Source organism: Mustela erminea, chromosome 13, assembly GCF_009829155.1.
Source record: "Mustela erminea isolate mMusErm1 chromosome 13, mMusErm1.Pri, whole genome shotgun sequence".
NCBI lineage: Eukaryota > Metazoa > Chordata > Mammalia > Carnivora > Mustelidae > Mustela > Mustela erminea.
This window is the reverse complement of record NC_045626.1, coordinates 26,227,074-26,247,232: the sequence shown is the minus strand read 5'-3', so window position 1 is coordinate 26,247,232 and position 20,159 is coordinate 26,227,074.

Sequence of the window (20,159 nt, the reverse complement as noted above, 5' to 3'; positions counted from 1 at the left end):
GGACTCTGAACTTGGAGGCCCTCTGTTTGCTGCTCTGCTCTGGGAGAGTGGCTCTCAAGCAGGTATTCTTGGCTTAAGGCTAGAGACCCATGATGAGTCTTGTCCCAGAAAGAAGCAAGGGCAGGGGTGCTGGGGCTGTCTGAAAGTGCTAGAAGCAGGTCAGTTTCAAGGGTCATTAATCCACGGAGGTCTTGGTCTTGATGAACACTAGGTTAAGAACCTCTGCTTTCGAGACCATTAGGAGTTCTGGCCTTCTTTCCAGATACTTGAGCACTTTGGGGACCCTTCTCTATATTAAAATTTTCAAGCCACTTTGAGGATAACAGTAATGGTCTGAGTTTGCCCTTTTCAGACAAACCACCTGTCTTGATAGCTCCTTAATGTCTATTAGGAGGAAAATTCTTTCTAATTCTCAGGACTAGGAATTAGGCAAGATGTCTAGACACTTGGCAAGTTGGGGGAAAGTGCATGGAAGAGAAAATATGCTCATATTCACAGATATTTTCCCAGATATATACATATTTTTACACACCTACACATGTTCTCACACACATTACTCTCTCCTACTACACACACACTGTCTCTCATACACACCCACAGACACTATTTCCACATACACTTGCACTCTGGCACACACCCACACTTGCACATCACTCGGTGCACGTATATTCTTAGACACACTCACATACACATGTATTTCCCAGATACAGACAGAATTACGCACACACACACACACACACACACATTCCTCTGTCATATGCACATGTACATATATACACACTTTCACACACACACACACCCCTTCACATATGTCTTCTTAGGCACACACACACTTTCCTCCTCATACCCCCTCCCCAGTCCTCTGTGGCCTCTGGCTCAGCCCCGGGACTTCTCTATCCTCCTTCCCTTGGTCTTGGCCTAGGCCCCCCCATCTCTTTCCTCCCACCCAATGGTAAATATACCCTCCTGAGTTCGAGCGAATGTAAAAGAAGCACAGGAGGAAAGTGGTAGATAAATTTAACAAGCATTAAAGTTAATATATAATTTAAATATGTATAAAATTATTCCGTGCATCGATTAGAAAATGGGCTGTTGACCATTTCAAGGCAACAATCAATTTCAGAGTTCACAGGTCAGGTCAAGTTTCTTTCTAATGATCTGCAAAAGAAGCAGCATTAGGGAGATAATGAACTCCACGGGTTTACAGCTGTGATCTATGGCCGGGTGGCCGTGGGGCCGCCCAGTGGCAGCCCAGGGCCAGCTGCAGACCCACTTCTCTTGTGGGCCAGGGTAGAAGCTTGGCTGGGCTGCAGGCTGTGATGTAATCAAGGCATCTCTGGGATGACTTGCCTAGTTTCTAGAGGCCGCGCGGTTGCTGAAGCTCTTGGCTATCAATGGGAACAGCGGTGGAACCCCGTGTATGTGGTTTGTGTGGGGAGCTTTCCCTTTTCTGGGAAGTGGAGATGGGCCTGGCCAGTGCTGTTCATCACCCCGCCTGGCTAGGGCCAGGCGGCTTGGGGGAGGGTGCACATGGCTGGGATGTGATCTCATTGCTGGTCTGTTCCGGGGCTCTGGCCACAGCTTGTCAACAAATGGGGATCCCTGCATCACTGGGTGATTCCACAGCTAGAGCCAAAGGACATTTTCCAGGGTCCCTTTTTAAAATGGAGTGGTACTAAGGTTTGGGGAGAGGGGTGTGGAGGCAACTGGCCTGGAGACAGTGTGAATTCCAATCCCCCTTTGATGCCAGGGGGGCATGGGGGAGCAGCCCGGCTCCCGACTTGACTGGCTCAGGAAGTCAACTCTGCCTTCTCATGTTGCTGCCCCATGACCGAATGGCCAGTGGACTCTGAGGGCAAGAGACACTAGATCCAGAGCTTCCACATTTCCTTTTGAAAGGAGTCTGCTCTAAAAAGGCCTTGAGCTCTTTTGACACAATGTGATGCTCTTAATAATGTCTGCCCAACTCACTGCGTGGAGTTGGTCCAGCCTCACCTGTTAGGTGAAGGACAGGGAAGGTGTGTCCACCCTCCAGAGTAGCTCTCGGGAGCGCGTGTTCTTGCTGCCCCAGATTCCTCAGCATTTTATTAAGCATCACATTCTTTTCCTTTTAAGATGTCAGTCTGCCCTGCAGGTCCCTGGCTTACTGGTCCAAAGTAGGTGACAAGTGGTCCTGAGAGGGAGGGACAGAGGCCAGACAAAGAAGTGGAGGAGCTACAGGCAGGCTGTGTCTCATGCCACAGTGTGGACAGGGCTGCTGTGTGACCTTGAGGGTCTGCTGAGGGTTGGCTCTGGCCATGGGCCTCTGGGGATGCTCTCCCAGGAACTAGCAAAGGAAGGGGGAAGGAGGTGGGAGAGAAGAGAGGAGAGGGAAAGGGGGCCAGTGTAGGAGAAGAGTCACTGCCCAAAGGTCTTGGCCACTTTCCAGTCTCCGTGCCTTTGCATGCGCTGTTCCTTGGGCCTTCCTGCTCTTCCATGCCTGCTCTGTTAGTCTATCTCACTTCTTCCTTCCTAGCTCCTCTCTGCTGGAGAAGCACTCCTGGACATCCCTCTCGCAGCGGTGAATGGTCTCTTCTCTGCACCCCCACGGAACCCTGTACCCGGATAGACACGCTGAGCAGACACAGAAGTTTGCTCCACTGTCTTGCTTGACCGGAACCTCTCTGAAAGCAAGAGCCTGTCTTTCTCACCTTAGCAGCCCTGGCATGCTCATGCTCAGCAAATGACACCCCCAAGGTAGAGGCTCTCCAAATGGCTATCGAATTGAACCCAGGCAGACAGCCCGCGGCTAAGCTTCCTTCCATTCCATGGATGTCCAGCCAGGCCTGGAGCCAGCAGATCAAACCAGAGGCCAGAATTGAGGGTTATTCCAGAGGGAGAGTGAGGGCAGGAGCCGGGGCTATTTCTGGGGGCGGGGGGCAGGCCTGGGTTAAATGACAGGATATTTTCCCCATCCCTCTACACGCATTTAAAAAAAAAAAAAAAAAAGGAACAAGGCTATAAACACCAAGGCAGGTTTTGTGGGGAAAAGAGCACAGAAGGGCAGCCGGTGGTGTGTGGGGCAGAAGGAGCCGTCTCTTCTGTTCTGTCCTGATGTTGGCAGCAAGGGTGGCAGGTGAAGTGGTCTAAGTGTCTAGGAGACCCCCAGATTTCTCGCTTGTTCCACCTGGCAAACCTCTTCCCTGCACCCCCACCCTTTTATTTCTTGAGTCTCTGTCTTGCTTTGGGTCCCAGAGACCTTGGAATTTCGGGCTCCTGCACTGAGGGAATGCACGCCTAGTTCCATCCTCAGAGGACAGAGCCAAGCCGCATCTGGCGGGGTGTGGAGCGGGGGGCGGGGGGTGACAAGAACACCTTCAGTGATCCTGGAAACCAACACCCCACGATGGCTATCTGGCAACAGTTGCTAATAAATGTGTGACATTGGGACACTGTTGGGGAGTTTATGGTAAAAGTTCTGCTGAGAGTGACCCCTTTGCCCCAGTCTCTCTCCCAAGCTCACCGTTCCTCTGTTGACTGTGCTCCATGTGCTTGGCTGCTGGGGAGAAGGGTGCCATGTGCTAAACGGTGCCCATGCCTGTGCCCAAGCAGCAGTGGGGAAGGGGGTTCAGATCGTTCTGGGCTATCGTCACAGGAGGTGTAAAAGACAACCACCCAAACAGGTTTGTAACAACCTTCTTCTTCCCCTATTAATCTCGTGAAGTGGAGGAAAGGCGAGAGCTGGGTTCGGGCAGCAATGTGTGTACATTACTGAATTAACCAGGCATGTAATTAGCGCTCAGGTGCTTAGGAGAGGAAGAGCCGCTCACAATTAGTCAAATTTAGCTTTAATGCCCTGAAGTTAGGGGAGCTGCCAAGCTGCCCGGTGCAGGAAGCTGCCTCATCACCCACGATCCCCGGGATCTGCTCTCTATCTCCCCCACCCTCATGCTCGCAGAATCTGATGTCTGGGGCATTTGCGGATGTTTATGGAAATTTATGTAACTCCTCTGAGTGCTGTAAATTACGATGTGACAAGGATAGTCTGTGATCCTGGTTCGTGCTTGGATATCAGGGAACTTGTGGGAGCCAGTTTGGGGGAGCCGCTGACCTTCCCTTCTATTTCAGAATCTTACATGAGTTAGAGAGAGAATAATGCTGCTATTAATTACATGTCAACAGGCCCTTGGTTGTGAAGCCATCTTTGTGGTCTAGGTGGGGAATTTGTCCAGCAGCTAACACCATGTTACAACAAAGTGCTTTTGTTGCAAAAAGAGAGGCATGAAGTCTCCGATCACAAAGGTAGCGTGGAGAATGTCTGTTCAAGATCATGCAGGTAATGGTAAGTAGGCCTTCTGGCTTGTAACACCATGTGACCTTCACTAGACTCCTTGAGTAGGATCTGATCCCATGCTATTCTCAGTTCTGGTCTAGAAGACCCCATGTCCTCTAGGGGTTCATTACATCAGCAAGCCTGGTGAGGGGCTAATACACCTGTGTGCGGGTGTGTGTGTGGGGGGGGCGTTGTCCTATGGAGGTGGAGTGTGGTGGGAGAGGAGATATTGCTTTCTGCTCTAAATGGAGGTGTCTTGCTATGCCTTTAGGAGCTTAAAAGGAAGAACGTGAGTGAATAAAAGTCATGCGTGATAATTCACACTTTAGGTAGAGAGACATTCTTATGCTCAAGTATGAGTGGCTGAATAGTTTAATTAAATCAAATTAATTTGGGTGACTATTCCATGCTGTTCAAATGATGTCTTCTAGAAAGAAGATAGAGGGCAGGTGGTGGAAGCAAGGACAGGTAAACGAGTCATTTTTTGGACTACTTCAAAGGTACCAGGTCAATTTCAAAAACCCACTTTGGGTTTTGTAAGCTGGCAATCCCATCATTTAAGTATGATGTTCTGGCCTCAGTCTTTCTTGCAATCCTAATTTTCTACAACTTCCTGGTAAATATCTTCCCCAACAGGAAAACCAATTAATCGTCCCAGAATACGACTTGACTTTTTGGAAGGTTCCTCACTAACTCAGCCTTCTCTGGTTCAATTCTCTTCTCTGCCATGAAGCCTTCTCTGATTAGTGCTTTCGTGGAAAGAACTGCAGGAACCTGGATTACAAGACTTAGCTTTTCCAGGACATCAAATATGTCCACATGGTTGCCCCTGGTGGGCAAACACTGCTAACCAGGGAATGGCCTTGGGGGAAGGCATGTGGGAAGGAAAGGGTGGGAACAGAGAGGGATGAGAAAGAGGAGGCTTACGCTTGGTTCAGGGCTGCAAGCCAGCACACAACTTTGCCAGTTTCAGACATTTGAACTTGAATTAGAACTACAGAAGTGTTGCCTCAAAAGGATGGTGGTTGGTGACAACAGGCTTATTCCTAGAGCATAGATATTCTTTATCAGCTTTGTATTAATTTGCATGTGCTTATATGTTCACCTCTAAGGGGTTTAATACTCTTTGATGTGTGTTGGCTTATTTCCCTATCGGAATTATTCAGAACTGGAGTCCTCTAAGCTTTATGGGTCTGGCCCCACATGCTGGTGCTCGCGTTTTTCTGGGCATTGACGTGGATTCTGCATGTCTTCACTATGGCCTCCTCATCTCCTCTCATCTCTCTTGCCCTGAGCTTACAGTGCCAGAGGCAAGAGGTGGTTAGGCACTTCTAGGGATGTGAGATGAACTGACCCTACGTCAAATGATGCCATGAAGACTCCCATGCATTCCACTGGGTCTGCATCCCTTCAGAAGTGTCCAGATTTAGAATAGTTGCATTGTACTATCTCCTGAGTCCCTGGGGTTTGAACCAGATCAGAAAACTTCAGGGAGCTCTAAGATACGCCAAGTCCATCCATTCTCTTCCCCTGTTATAACCAGCTGTGTCTACTCTGTTTTGCATTTATGCAAAACGATGACAGCAGAGTTTCATGTCACTTTAGGAGAGGACACATCTCTGGGCCTCTTGTCTCCGAGTGGTGTGTGCCAAAAATTTATTGTTTGGGTGCTCCTTGATAGCCCTGGCCTCCCATACTTGAGTCCACTCTTTTGGATAAAACTTGCTCTTTAATTAAAAACATCCTCTAGATACTATGGCAGCTGCTCTTTTTCCATTCAGCAGCAGCCAAGCTGGAGGAGGATTGGGATGGTTAAGGGAAAGCTGAGGCCCATGACTTAATTCCTTTGCATTAGCCCTGTCCTGCATTTGCCCTTTCCAATCTTGGCTTCTCGGCTAGTGAAACAAGCCGGATTAGCGCATGGTAAGAGAAGCTGGGGTCGTAATTACACCCTCTGCGACAGGGTAGCAGAACCACCAAATAAATCCCTGGACAATTATTAAAATGGCCCAATGCATTACACAAATTAGAACAGGCTGGGACTTTTGGGGAGAAGGGAGGGGAGTGAAGACCCAGTATTTAAGTGTTCTTGTAAGCCATCTAAGATATTAATGTTGCAAAGCTCCTTATGAATATTTAAGAACATAAAATGGAGCTTGCTGCAGTCCCACATCACCACAGAAGCCTGTAATACAGTTGAGCCCACTTAAGAAGCCAGAGCCTGAGTCCACGGCAGATTGAAGGCAGATGAAGCAGGGCTGGTGCGTTTGCAGAGGAAATGCTCATCACGGGCCAGTTTAATGATGTTGCATTATGTCCTCATAGAAGAGGATTTAGTTAAAGACTCCAACTTTTGTGGGTGGGACTCCCTAGGGATTATTAACCCGTTTCTCACTCCCCAGGGATTTCAGAAGCTTGATGTCATCCCTGACTGGCTTTTAACATAGAACTGGTGAAGCCTTTATTTACCCACTCCAGTCAAACCTAGGTGCAGAGAACCCTCTTGGAAGTGGAGTCCTGAGACCTCTTGGCTCACCAAATATGGGTTTTCCAGAGCTGCGTTTGTGTCCCTTTGAATCTGTTTTCTTGGGGGAGACAATGGACTCTAGTTTCTTCTCAGGAATGAATGGAGCCCCTTGAATGAAAGGGAAGAGCTCCTCTGCCCCAGTGAGTAGTCACTCTCAAAAACCAAATTTGATGGCATCTTTTCTAGGATTGGACCTGCTATGTCCCTAGCGGGGAGAATGGAGTTGCGTGAGACAGAGTCAGAGGGACTCAGGAGAGAAGTGTCGGGGAAGGACTCAGAGGTCTTGGTTCTGGCTTCAGCTCAGCCATGGTAGGTCTGGCCATGGGATGTTCTAGACCTTCAGGTCATTTCTGCAGTCTGGGTGGAGAGCAAAACCAGGCAGGTGCCAGTGTTTCATACCCATATGGTATCAACAGCACACAGGAGGCCATGAATTAATAGTTTTGAAGTAAGGTATGGTGCCCAGAGCCTTGCATTTTTTTTTTTTTCTCCTACAAGTGTCCTGAGAACCCCCTAGAGCTTCTTGGAAACACTTTGAGAATCCTTAGTGGTGACTATATGGGACAAGTGTCATTCATTTTGGTGACCTGCATCTAAACTGGCTTTCCATTCTGGAGGGACATCATTTTAGATCAGGCTTATTTTGTGGATATGGATGTACTTATCAAAGATGTTTGATTCAACATGTTAGCTCAAGTATCTGGGACTCATAATTGTTTTTATAGATGACTCACTGAAACCCATACTCAATAATGGCTAAAGACTAAAAAAAATTAAGTAGTAAAATTGACATGAATTTATCATATCCTACTTGCTCATTGTGTTCTCTGTATTCCCTAAGAAGGACTAGAAGATATTTCCTTTTTACCACGTCACTGAGAATAACCACAATCACCTTTGAAGAGAACTGTAATGGTTCTTATCTTTATTCTGAGAGTGCTGTAACTGAAATGACATCTTTGATTTCCTAGGGGATACTAGAATCCCCAGGGGAAGAGACCAAGGAGTGATACTTTAAAAACCTCCAGAGGCAAGGTGGTACATGTATTATTTAATGTTTTTAATTGCAACAGAATCCATGTGGGCTGGCTTAAGCAGAAAGGGATTTTATAAAAGGATATGATGGACCACCCAGGTTGCACTGGGCAGGGATGTGGCTAAAGAACAGAGCCTGGAGTTCTGAGGGGGGTTTTATCAACACCACTGCCCTTTGGCACTGGTAATCTCTGGCTGTCTCCACCATGTACTTGCCAGATGTCAGGTCCACTGCCTTTGGTCTTCTCTTCATTTTGCTCACTTCCAAATCCAACTTGCACTCATACCTGTCTGCTTTGTCTGAATCTAAGTCACATACTTGCCACCTAATGGCAAGGGAATTTAGTACTGTGAGAACTTTTAGTAGAGCACAGTCTTGTGCCACAACACACTTTGTTTCCATTGACAAGGAAGATGTGGAGGGTGGCTCTGGGATGCACCGTGGACAGTGTCTAACAAGGCAAGGTTCTGTAGCAGGCAGCAGGCTAGCATGCTAATCAGACCAGCCTGCAGCTGTAGCTTCCTTGGGGGTGGCTTAATGACTATGCAGTCTTTTGTGCTGAAATAGATGGGTAGTTGCTAAGAAACTTCTTGGTCCATGTAATCAGTACAAACAAATAGCAAACATTGGACCTAAGGAACAGAAGCCTCTTTTGAGTCACCAAGTATAGAGAACCGCTGCTTCTCATCCAATTCCTAAACTTGAGACATAGACCCAGAGCCCCACCTCTGGGGAAGGACCCTACAATTATACCACAAGTATGTGCTGTAAATTCTACTCCTGGCTATCTTCAAAGAAATCCAGAGCCTTTTAACCAAGGTAATGGCGGCTTGGTGGAAAAGGAGACATCTATATTTTTGAGATTTTTCATTGGCTCTGAGCTAATTGCTAGGGATACTGGGGGATCTTATGGGAGTAAGATGATAAATTACATTTGACATAGTTGGCCAAGTGAATCCCCAAGTCCATTCCATGTTATTTTCTTAGTTCCTGTTTGTAAGGTTGGGATATATTCATTCAATACCAGGCAGAATTATTATACTGATTCCATTAAGGGTTTCTTTGTTAGGAAGTGCCAAATGCAAGACTTAAACCCAAAGTAATATGCTATCTTTGGGTGAAATCATGATAACCATTAAAAACTCAAAGTGTGGAGGTGTGGTGATTCCTATCACAACCCCATTTAAATCCCATATTTCTCCAGTGCAGAAAATGGCTATGTCTTGGAGAATGGCAATAGATTATTATAAACATGATCAAGTGGCCTCTCATTACAGCCGTCCCAGATGTGGCTGCCTCGCTGGAGAAAGTACCAAGCCCATAGTACTCACTCTACAGCTTTTCAGGAGGCTGGTGCTTTTTAAAACTTCAGTTCCAATAGGAAGATGCAGCTTGCTTTTGCCTAGCAAGGACTGCAGTACACTTTATTGCTTCAGCTTTCCATCTCCATGTTACAGTTTAATTCACAGAGATATTTAATCATCTCTTCATCCTACAAGTCATCAGGTTGATCCAGTGTATTGACAACATTGTGTACGGTAGACACCTGAGTATCTTTGTGATATATGAAGGCTGGGGACTGAATTCCATGCAAATAGAGGAACCTAATGATCAGAAAAACATTTTTTATTTATCTTTAGTATGTTCCACAATGCAGAGAAATTTTTTTAAAAATAAAATTTTATATAATTTAAATCAGTACTTTGTTGTTATTTTGTTTTTCCATTTATTACAATTTTATATATGCATTCATACATGGGGACATTGCCACTTTTCACTCTGATCTGAAATGCCCTGATGTGGGTAGCTTTACTGTCCCATTAGAGCTTAGTTTTACTGTCTTTCTCTGGATTGTAAGTACCGTGGCTATAAATACCTTCATATAAATTTGGCTTTTTTTGTTTGTTTGTTTGTTTGGGTTATTTCCTCAGGGTATACTCCCTAAAGTGGATTACTGTGTCAAAGGGTATGAGCACATTTATACCTTATGTTACATCTTGTCCCATTGCCCTCTAGACAGACTGAACCAATTTGCAGTGTCCGTAGGCAACGCTTTCCACCCACCCTTCTGCAGTCCACCTAGCTGGATTTCCTATGCTTTCTTTATTTCAGTTAATTTAATATCAGGTATTGATACCTTAAAGTTGTGTTACTATGCCTTTTTAAAATTGTTAGAGGTTCTGGGGCGCCTGAGTGGCTCAGTGGGTTAAGCCTCTGCCTTCTGCTCAGGTCATGATCTCAGGGTCCTGGGATCCAGCCCCGCATCAGGCTCTCTGCTCAGCAGGGAGCCTGCTTCCCCCCTCTCTCTGCCTGCCTCTCTGCCTACTTGTGATCTGTCTCTCTCTGTCAAATAAATTTAAAAAATAAAAATAAAAAAAATAAAAATCTAAAATTGTTAGAGGTTCTGGGCATCACACAAAATGATATCACTTTTGTCATTCTACAGTTTGTTCATATTATTCTGGCTTCCCTGGCAAGTTTGGAGCCTGTTAGTGGTAGAGACTCTTCATCATCACATGTCTCTCCATTCGTTCATCATTTATTGAGTCTTTACTATGTTCCGGCAAGGCACTGTGCCAGGTTCGAGGGATACTGGGGAATAGGATGTAGTCATTACCCTCAAGGGGCTCTCCTGGAATTGAATAGAAGAACAGATCAGGGGTTATAATTAAATGTGACTTAAAATGTGCATATAGTGTTAATGGGGTTCAAAGGAGGAAACAAAGGGTTTACCTAAGTTGTCCTTTGAGGAGCCATGGAATACTTTTATGAGGAACCATGCTGTATTCAGATCTCCAACCCCCAGGGATGGTGAATCCAGCTTCAGAAGGAAAGTAAAAGTTAGCCAGGAGGAAAAGGAATGAAATATGTATTACACTCTTCAAGAAGAAAAAGCAGCTTATGTAAAATAGTAACAGTATTATGTGACTTTCAAATAAGGGAATAAGCCTTGAAAAAGGCTTTAGTGTTAAGTGAATTTGGTAAGATATTTTTGCTTCAAATAATAGGAAACTCTGATTTAACTGATCGAGACAGTGAGATAAAGTTGTATTTAATTAAGTGAGGAGTTCTGAGATAGGACTGCTCCTGGGCTGGCTAATTCTATGGCTTGACAGTGCCATTAAGGACCCAGGCTCTTTCCATTTTTTCTTCCTTGCCAACCTTGTGGGCTTCCTTCATGGTTACCAGATAGCAGCATTCCTGTTTAAGGCATCTTTTGCAAATGGAACAATGTGGGGTAGAAGAAAAGGAACTGTCTCTTCCTAAAAACAAAGAAAACTTTCCCAGAAACTCCATGGAGGACTTCACCCTCCTTTGCACATACCTTCTCCCCATCACTTATTTTTCTGAAGAACCCTTTGTTCCAAGAACTCTGTATTGAAACTGACATCTCACTGACCTCAGTGTATACATACATAGTAAGGATGGCTACTCAGATGGTCAGTGCCAGCGCTAGTCATGAGACCACCTTGAAGACAAGAGGAATGAGGTTGGCAGCATGTACCAGGATCCTAGCAAAACTGCCCAGATCCTGTATTTTCCTGTAAAAGTCCTCAACCTTTTACCCTGGGCAGGTCTGTAATTTTGAAGGCATGAAACTGCTATAACCTCTTTGCCTGTCAAAGTAATAAAACTAAAATTCCTTTTAAAAAACAAAACAAAACAAAGCAAAAAACCAAAAAAACACTAGCTCCAGGAAGGGGAGTTGCATTATAATGACTGGCTTAGACTTTTTTTAGGATTTACTTATGAATTGAGAATAGGATCATTTTCCTTGAATGTTGAAATGGATCAGAATAAGTTTGGTTAGCAAAGAAGAATGGGGAAAGAAATTTTGGATAGACAACCAATTATATTTGCTATATTAGGGAAATGATATTTGTTTCCCCCATCGGTCTGGTTGATGTGCTGACTGTCACTTCTGAATTATTTCCTATGGAGACCTGATCATTAATCAGTTTTGAGCCATCTACAATCCCAGTAGTGACTGGAGAGTCATAGCAGTACCCTCTTCCTCTGTCCCTTTGCCCCTAGTAAAACAGTGGACGAAAAGAGATGAGAAGTCATCAAATAAATATTCATTGCATGCCTACTGTGTGCCAGACAGAGTACTAGGTGTCCTGGACACAGAGCAGAAGAATATGCAGCACCTCTTCCCTGTCCCCAAGGAGCTCATGTTGGGGTCTAGGGTGAGAGAGATGAAGGGCCTATCATTAATCGATTATAGTTGTCATTTACTGAGGATCCGCTCTTCCACCTAAGAACTTTGTCAGTTTTCTCATTTAATCTTTATACCTACCCTTATTTATGTCCCCCATTTGAAAAGTGAGCCTCAGGATTAGGTCCCCAAGGCTAGCAAGGGAGAGAGCCAGAACTCACACTGAGGTCTGCTGACTCAGAGCCCATGTTCTTAACTGCTCTGCTGCCATCTTCCTGTTCTTAACCCAAGTGCCAAAGTGCCCTGAATTCCCAGAAGAATGCTATGCTTCTGTCAGGGCTACACTGCAGAAGTGCAATGTGACCTGAAACACGAGACGCCAGAGGAGAAACCAGGTGATTGAGGTTGTAAAGGCCATGGGGAAGAATGTGTGCAAAAGCATGGAGGCACGGGATTGGTGGGAGCTGGGATACATTGGGAGTTGGGAATGAAGAGGTAGGATGGACCTGAAGGAGACACGCTTGTATCCTATGCTAAGAAGTTTGGATTTATCTTGCTGATGTCTTCTGAAGTTTTTGAATCCAAGCTGGATTCTAGAAAGACCAACTTGGTAGCATTGTGGAGGTTGAGTTTGAAGCAGACAAGCTCCAAGAAGGCCAGTTACAAGCTATTGTGTGAACCAGATGAGAGTTAATTTCAGAGAACAGTGGAGTAACTGAAAAGACATTGTAGAGGTAGAATCCAGAGAATTTGGTGATTGATGAGATTTTGGGGTGAAAGAAAGATTTGAGGATGACTGCTATATACCTGTTTTGGGCAACTAGATTGAGAGTGATACCGTATATTCAGGAATCTCTGTATTATGGGTGACAAAAACTCAACTCATATACATTGAAACAGGAAGAAATGTAAAGATGCTTGATGTTGGAGAGAAACTGATGAAGCTTCTGGAATTGAGCCAAGGGCTCCATACCTGTAGGACACGGTGTCTCATCTTTGCCTCTCTCTGTTCAGCCTTTCTACTCACCAGCAAAGATGACCACTGAAAGGTCCCCCATCTTTGCAACACCAGTGGGAAGACATCTCCTCTCAGCCAGAGGCCTGCTTGAGTCACGGGTTCACCCTAGGTATCCAGGGAAATGAAGTACCGTGGTGGCCAGGACAGTAACAACTGACCAGTCCAGTGGCCAGAAGAAGGGGGATGATACAGAAGGTACTGGGCAGCCCAAGAAGATTCCCATCATGGTTTACTTGAAATGCTATGACTAAAAGAGAAGGCAGTAGGGGAAGAGCATTAAATGGCTTTCAATCCAGTTCTGATTTGAATGTGTGGGATTCACAGCATCACACTACCAGCCCATTCCAAATGCCATAATAATTTATAGAAATCAACATGCTGGTGAGACAAGGAAGCTGACAGACAGCAGATGGCTCCCACACAGAAAGGCTAATCAATCCCGACAAACAACAGCTATCATAAAAGAATGGAACGTACGCAGCATGCACACACATCTGAATGGCTCAGAGACAAAGACTCCTGCTTGGCCTAGCCAAGGGAGGGAGACAGCCTCTATAAGGCAATATTGTGGGAAAGCCTGGGTATTTCAGGCCTTCTCTGGCTGACCTTACTTCCACCTGCTCTTCACTTTCTCACCTTTGTACCCTTACTCACTCCTTTCCCTCTGCCTGGGATGCCCTGACCCTTCCTGTATCTGTCCCTTGAGAACCAACCCAGGCCTCAAGGTTATTGCAAATTCTCTCTCTACCTCAAGACTTCTATTGTTGCTAATGCTTCACGGATGTGTTTGTGACTAATTTTCCTTGCTAGATGAACTAGATTGCAAGCTTCCTGAGGGCAGATGACATGCCTTACACATCTCTGTATACCCAGAGCATCTGGCACAGGACTGTGAACTACATTTTTAGTAAAGATTCATTAATTCACTTCCAGTGTTGAGGGAGAGGAAGTCACATTCTTAAGAGATAGAAAAAATATTTGCAATGTACAGTAAAAGATTAATCATACTAATCTAATAACACCATGATAACTATAATAAATAACTAATAATACTACTATATTAAAATAGGCCTTTACAAATCTATAATATGGTACAAGAAATCCAATAGAGAAGCAAGCAAAGAAAATTAACAGAAAATTTATGATAGCCCTTTCTTATGAAAAAACCAACTTTACTAGCTATCAAAGAGATAATGTGATTCTAAGTTTTTGCTTATCAATCTGGGGAAAATTTAAAAATGGATTGTACTATATTAGTAGGAGCATAGTGAAATAGACATACATAGGACACAGTGGGACTGCATGTGGCTACAGCTTTTCTGGAGAGGAAGTTGGCAATTTTTATTAAGTCTGAAAAATGTTCCTACTTTACAAATATGTGATTCTGCTTCCCAAGCTTTATTCCAAGAATGTAACCCATATGATGGTGAATGAATGACCTGGTTGATTCTTGCTTATTTGGTATTGACAGTCAATCCCAAAAAGAGAAGTAGGATTTATATAGTTCTCCCCATTTGTCTGACTTGACAAAACCTAAAGGAAACCCTGAGGGAAAAAAAAATCCCCGACTTCCTTTTAAAAAAGGATCCTTAACAATTGGATTGATGCCTTCTGGAATATGGTGACCAGCTTCCTTTCCACTGGCAGTGGATGTTCTACTTTCCCTGGAAGACCTACACCCAGGATTTTTGCTGTAATCTAAGCTTTTTCTGTGAACATTCTCGTGTAGTCGTGCAGCTTCCATCATTTTCTGCTTACATCTCTAGTCCTGGGGGTCTTTTGGAGACCTAATACACTGTTTTAGAGAATGACCTAGTTGGTGGGGTATAGACAGGAAAGCGGAACCTCGTTTTATTATTGATCACATTGCTTAAGCCCTGCCAACACACCCATCCATCTATCTATCCAAATACCTACCTATCCATCCAACCATCCATCCATCCACCTATCCATCAAGACAACCCCCCCTCTCTCCCTTGATATTGATTGAGCACATGCTATCTGCCAGGAAATGTGCTGGATGTTGGGTGCAGTGTTTGCACGGGTACTAGGAATGGTCCCTACCACCAAGTTACTCACAGCTCAGGAGCATGATGGACTGGGAAAGAGACAGTTCATTGTTTCTCCAACACGTAGAGAGTGCTCTGGAGCATGGAGGTGGGGTGTCTAATCCAGAAGGTGAATCCTAGAGGGAGAGCTAGAGTATAGGTTTTCAAAGTTTCTTTGAGTTAATCCTGTTAACAGAGAAAGGAGGAAGAGAGAGAGAAGAGGAGGGGAGGGGAGGGGAGGGGAGGGGAGAGGAGAGGGAGGCAGGAGAGAGAGTGAGAGATCTGCATGTTTAAGGTCTAGAACTGAGAGGAAACAGGGAACACTGGAGGAACTACGGGGAGTTTGACATGACTGTGGGGTTTGGTGGTTCAAGGAAGGGATAAATCTGGAAAGGAAAGGAGGTGTGACAACATGATCCTGTTGGAAATGCATAGGAGTTTAAGCCTTATCTGGGGCGGAGGGGAGCAAGAGGAGCATTGGAAGGTTAAGGGAGGTAAGTGTTAAGTATTTTTGAAAAATCAGGCCGGTAGCAGGGAATGGATGGATTGAAGGGGTGAGAGGCCAGTCAGGACATGACTGCTGGGATCCCGAGTCAAGAGATGTTACAAAAGCCCAGTTGACAGGACTCAGAGGCAGGAGTGCATGGGGTGAGGGAGGGTACCAGGGATGTTGTGGAGGTGAGGGGTGAGGAGACATCAGCAAAAACTCACAGGATCCTAGTGTGAGGGGGCTAGTCTAGATTTAAATGTCACAAAGGCAGAGAAAATGATTTCTGCCCTTGCCTCATCTCTCATGGAAGCCTACTGAGCAGCCAGCCCCCTCCCCCTTCTTTTCTTCTTCTAGTCTGTGTCTTTAGAGCTCTTGGAACATGGCTGCCATGGACAGCCCAGACAGTCCTGTGGCCAGGGGTCGGCATTCACACAACTTCCTGCACCACACTTGGCTTTCCTGAGAGCTAGTTCCAGAGTCCGGCCACAGGGATGGGTGATTGGGGAGCCCTGCCCATGGTGAGAAGATTCCTGAATGCAGTCTATGCTTCATTCCACAAAACTCTGTTGAGGAATAGTCTCCTCTCTACTCTGCATAGAGCACTATGTAAAACCAATGTCTTAGGTATTGATTGTGGTTTTTATCCTACTTTCAAGGCCCAGCTTAGATGATATCCATCCTACAAAGTCTTTCTTTCTTCTCACCCCACCCTGGCTCCTCATGGTTAGACCCCTATTACATTCCGTTTGAATTATCAGTATGTTTTCATGCATCTATTCCTTTGGATAGGCTGGGAACTCTCTGGAGCCAGAGGCCACATATATTCCCCTTGTCCCCTCCAGCACATGCCTGCCCAGTCGCCATCTTTGGTCTTCCTTATCCCTGAGCATTTTTGGACAATGCTTGATAGAGTTAGTACTCGTCTTTGGGACTTCCAACTTCTCTGGTCGGGTAGTGCTACTGTCCTTTCTCAGCCATGAACAGTTGCTAACATTGTTGGGGGTCAGACACAAGAATTCCCCCAGATTTTTAAAAGTTGATAGCTGCGGCCCGAGACTCTTCACACTCTGCTAGCCACACAATTTCTTCAGCTTGGTCTGGTCTGCTTGAAGCAAGGCATTCTGGCCTGGAAATGTGATGCTTTGAGGATGCCATAGGAATCCAAACTCCCAGCTCTCCGTTTGGGAATGGGACTTGTGCCTTTAAGACCTGTCTTGGGAAATCAGCCTGAGCAACATAATTGCAATGAAATTACCCCAGATCACACCCACACATTCATTATGAGATTCCTTATTGACACCTTGACAATTTGTTTCAGAAGACGTTATTGCATATTCCTCCCTCTGGAAGAGATGCAGATGCATATAGACATATGAGCCCACACATAATGTATATGCATATTGGTGCGTTTTTATTATATAATTATACGAGGCTATCAATCAGTTTTCATTTGGAACTCTTTGCATTTATAGTTCAGGAAGTTATTTAAAATCAAGAGGTGGAGAAGAGAGCCTACAAGAACTGCGGAGGGAGAGTTGGACTGGGTAAACAGGAAGCATGTCTTTGCTATTAGGGAGCTGGGCCCTCAGCCTTTACCCTGCTCCCCCCTCCTTCACTAGGACCACGTCTCGTGACTCAGTTCTAGGCAGCACCCACAGTAGGAGGTATCAGCTGAACAACTCCAAGGGGGAACCTCCTCGGGATCATAAGTCACTATTTTTGGCCCCTGCCGACCCTTCTGTTGGGTCTGGGGAGGACTTATGGTCACAGTGGTCTTCCTACAATGGCTAAATGACACTTAGCTGACAATCAGACACATATACCACCCAAAGTCCATGAAGATCAAGCCAAATAACTTAGAACAGGGTTTCCCAAACTTTAAAGTTAATGACACACACAAGAACAAGAATATTAGCTACAGGGAATTTGGGGTTCTATTTTGGGGTTGAGAGAAAAAAGTCATTCCATTTTCTGTATATTCTACAATACAAGAAATAAAATATCGTATATAAGGAAAGACAGTATATGTTGAAGCAGGATAAACCGTTGTCCCAGTTTTAATGGGAAACTTGGGCTTGCTTCCTTCCATGAGTATAACTGTTTTGTATCAGGGCTCATGGTTGAAATGGCTACGCACCATGCCTCATCAAGGCTGTTTTGCTGATGATCTCTGCAAATTCTTGGTAGTCCCCTTTGATAAAGAAACTTTGTTCGCACAAGTGAGTGATAAAAAATTTAAAGCCATTTTTATAACCATTAAAGATTCATAACAGTTGAAATTATATGTGAAGTATTTAACAGCCTTCCTTTTCTTTCATTGACAAAGGTAGTGTTGAAAGTTTTTGTGATGATGCAATGGGTTTCAAGTTCAATTGAACTCATTCACGTCAAGGAGTGGGAAGAATGATGGCGTTCTGTCTCGTAGAATGTGGAGGTGGCTGGCATCGCAGAATCGCTCTGTGGCTGGCTTGGATAACGCTTGAGTGACACTACAACCTGACAAAAGCATATGACATCTCTGAGTTCAATCCACAGGCATTGCTACGATGCCGCCATTTTTAAACCCACCCATCCTCTCTGCCCCTTTTCTCCGCTGGTTGCTGCCTGTTGGGCTGCACCCGATGCCCCTTGGTACCCGAATTGTTCCGGTAGCTCATCAGACTCTGTGCCTCTATGATGGGTGCCATCGGACTTAAGGCTGGCTGCTGAAGTAGGTGTCCAGGTGGCAAGTCTTTCCTAGGTCATTCTCACTGCAGATTCCATTTATCCTGCTCACTGTTCGTGGGAACCATAGTCTCCACTGTCACACTCTTCCTGCCTTGAGTGGTCTTCTAAGGAGGTTGCCTGTGTCCACCATCCCCATGCACCGTGTCTGCCCTGAGTCCTGCCCTGCTAGCTGCCTCCTTAAATGCCCTTTGCAGCTCAACCCCAGGCCTTCGCTCACTCTTTGTTCCTTCCTGGAGTGTTTTCTCATCTTCTGTCTTCATCGTTAAACCTTACCTGGTCTGCAAAGCCCAGCTCAAGCCCTTCTCCTCTACCAAGCCCTATCTGACTAATGTGTCCCACAGAGACTCACCTTCCTTCCACTTCTAGAATCTGTGCTCAGGCCTGATCTGTGTCCTGAACTTATAGTAATTTGTGCTGCTGATTAAAATCTAAATGTGCTCTTGTCTCGGCTAGAGAGTGAACTTGCCTGTGTAGCTAGGGTCCCAGGGGCCCTGATCACAGGACTCCAGAACACATCCTCCCTTGTTCAGCCCTGTACGGCGCCTTGTGCATAGTAGGTACTCATTCATACCAGAGGAGTGATTGATAGGAAACCACTTGCACGCAGTAAAATCATTCATAATGATGGTGGGTAGCAGATTCCATCAAAAGTAATGATTTCCAGCTCCAACATTTTGTGCAACAGTCTGGGAATACCAACAACTTGTATTACGGCTGACAGAACGTGCCAGTGTTCTTCTCCTCTCATTGAATAGTCAAACAAGTGCTCGATTACATTTAATATTAAACCTCATTAGCATTTATTAGATACCCTTTCTGGCTGGTGTAGCATCTTCATTTGTTCCCAGGGGCATTTTGGCTGCAAGGGAGGGCTGTGGAAAGGCAGGCTCGTTCTGCTTCAAGTGAGCCCTCTCGGGCCCTCACTCTCCCAGCAGACTCTGCCTTCTGGGCAGTGGGCCCAAGGGCGGGGCCAGAGAGGGGAGGGTTAACAACCAAGTTAGGGACCTGCTAGGTAAACTGCACTTGGAGTTCAGAACCTTAGTTTGTCAGGGTGCCTGTTTTGTTTTTTTCTTAATTTAAGTTTGTGATTGACTTCTTATGTGCACTGGCACTTTTAAGAGATTCGAATAAAACACAGTGAGAGTTCAAAACAAATGTAAATGGCCTCCAAGAAAAGGGAGGGGAAAACCAGCGATAATCTTTTTTAATGGCTGTGAAATGTGGGAAGGATAGATCATGAGCTCTCTGCATGGGGCCCTCGTCTGATCTCAATCCAGTATTGTAATTTAGACATGACTTTTTATTTAATTTCTGACGGAGAAAGGGAAATTAGAAAACAGCATTATCTCAGCTGCTTCGTTATAATGAACAATATTTCACAGTGCCAGCCCTGGAGTTACCTTTAGAACTTTAACGAGGCGGATGTTGACTTGGGTTCGGGGAGAGCTTGAATTTTCCCACACCCTGGTTGCTGGAGGAGCCAAAGCGGAAGTATGGGTTTTAATTAGAAGCTGGTTTAGGGCTCAGGCAGCCTACAGGGTTGCAGGTAGGGAAGGGGGCCGCAAGGTCATAAAGCGAGGCGCTGGGAGCCACTCCAACCCGAATTTGGTTGTTTGGGACTTCCTTACATGTAAGTAACGGTCCCCTTTCAATCTCCCGACTGTGTTTTTTTATTTAATTTTTAAATGGGGCAGGGTGGCAGGGGTGGTGGTGGATTTATCCAGTCTGTAATTAACCCTTACATCTGGGCCTGAGCAGTTCTGCCTTCTGCCTCTTCCACTCCCCGCTCCTGGCCGCTAAATACATCATGGTCTGATAATAATGGTCTGATAAATATTTAAG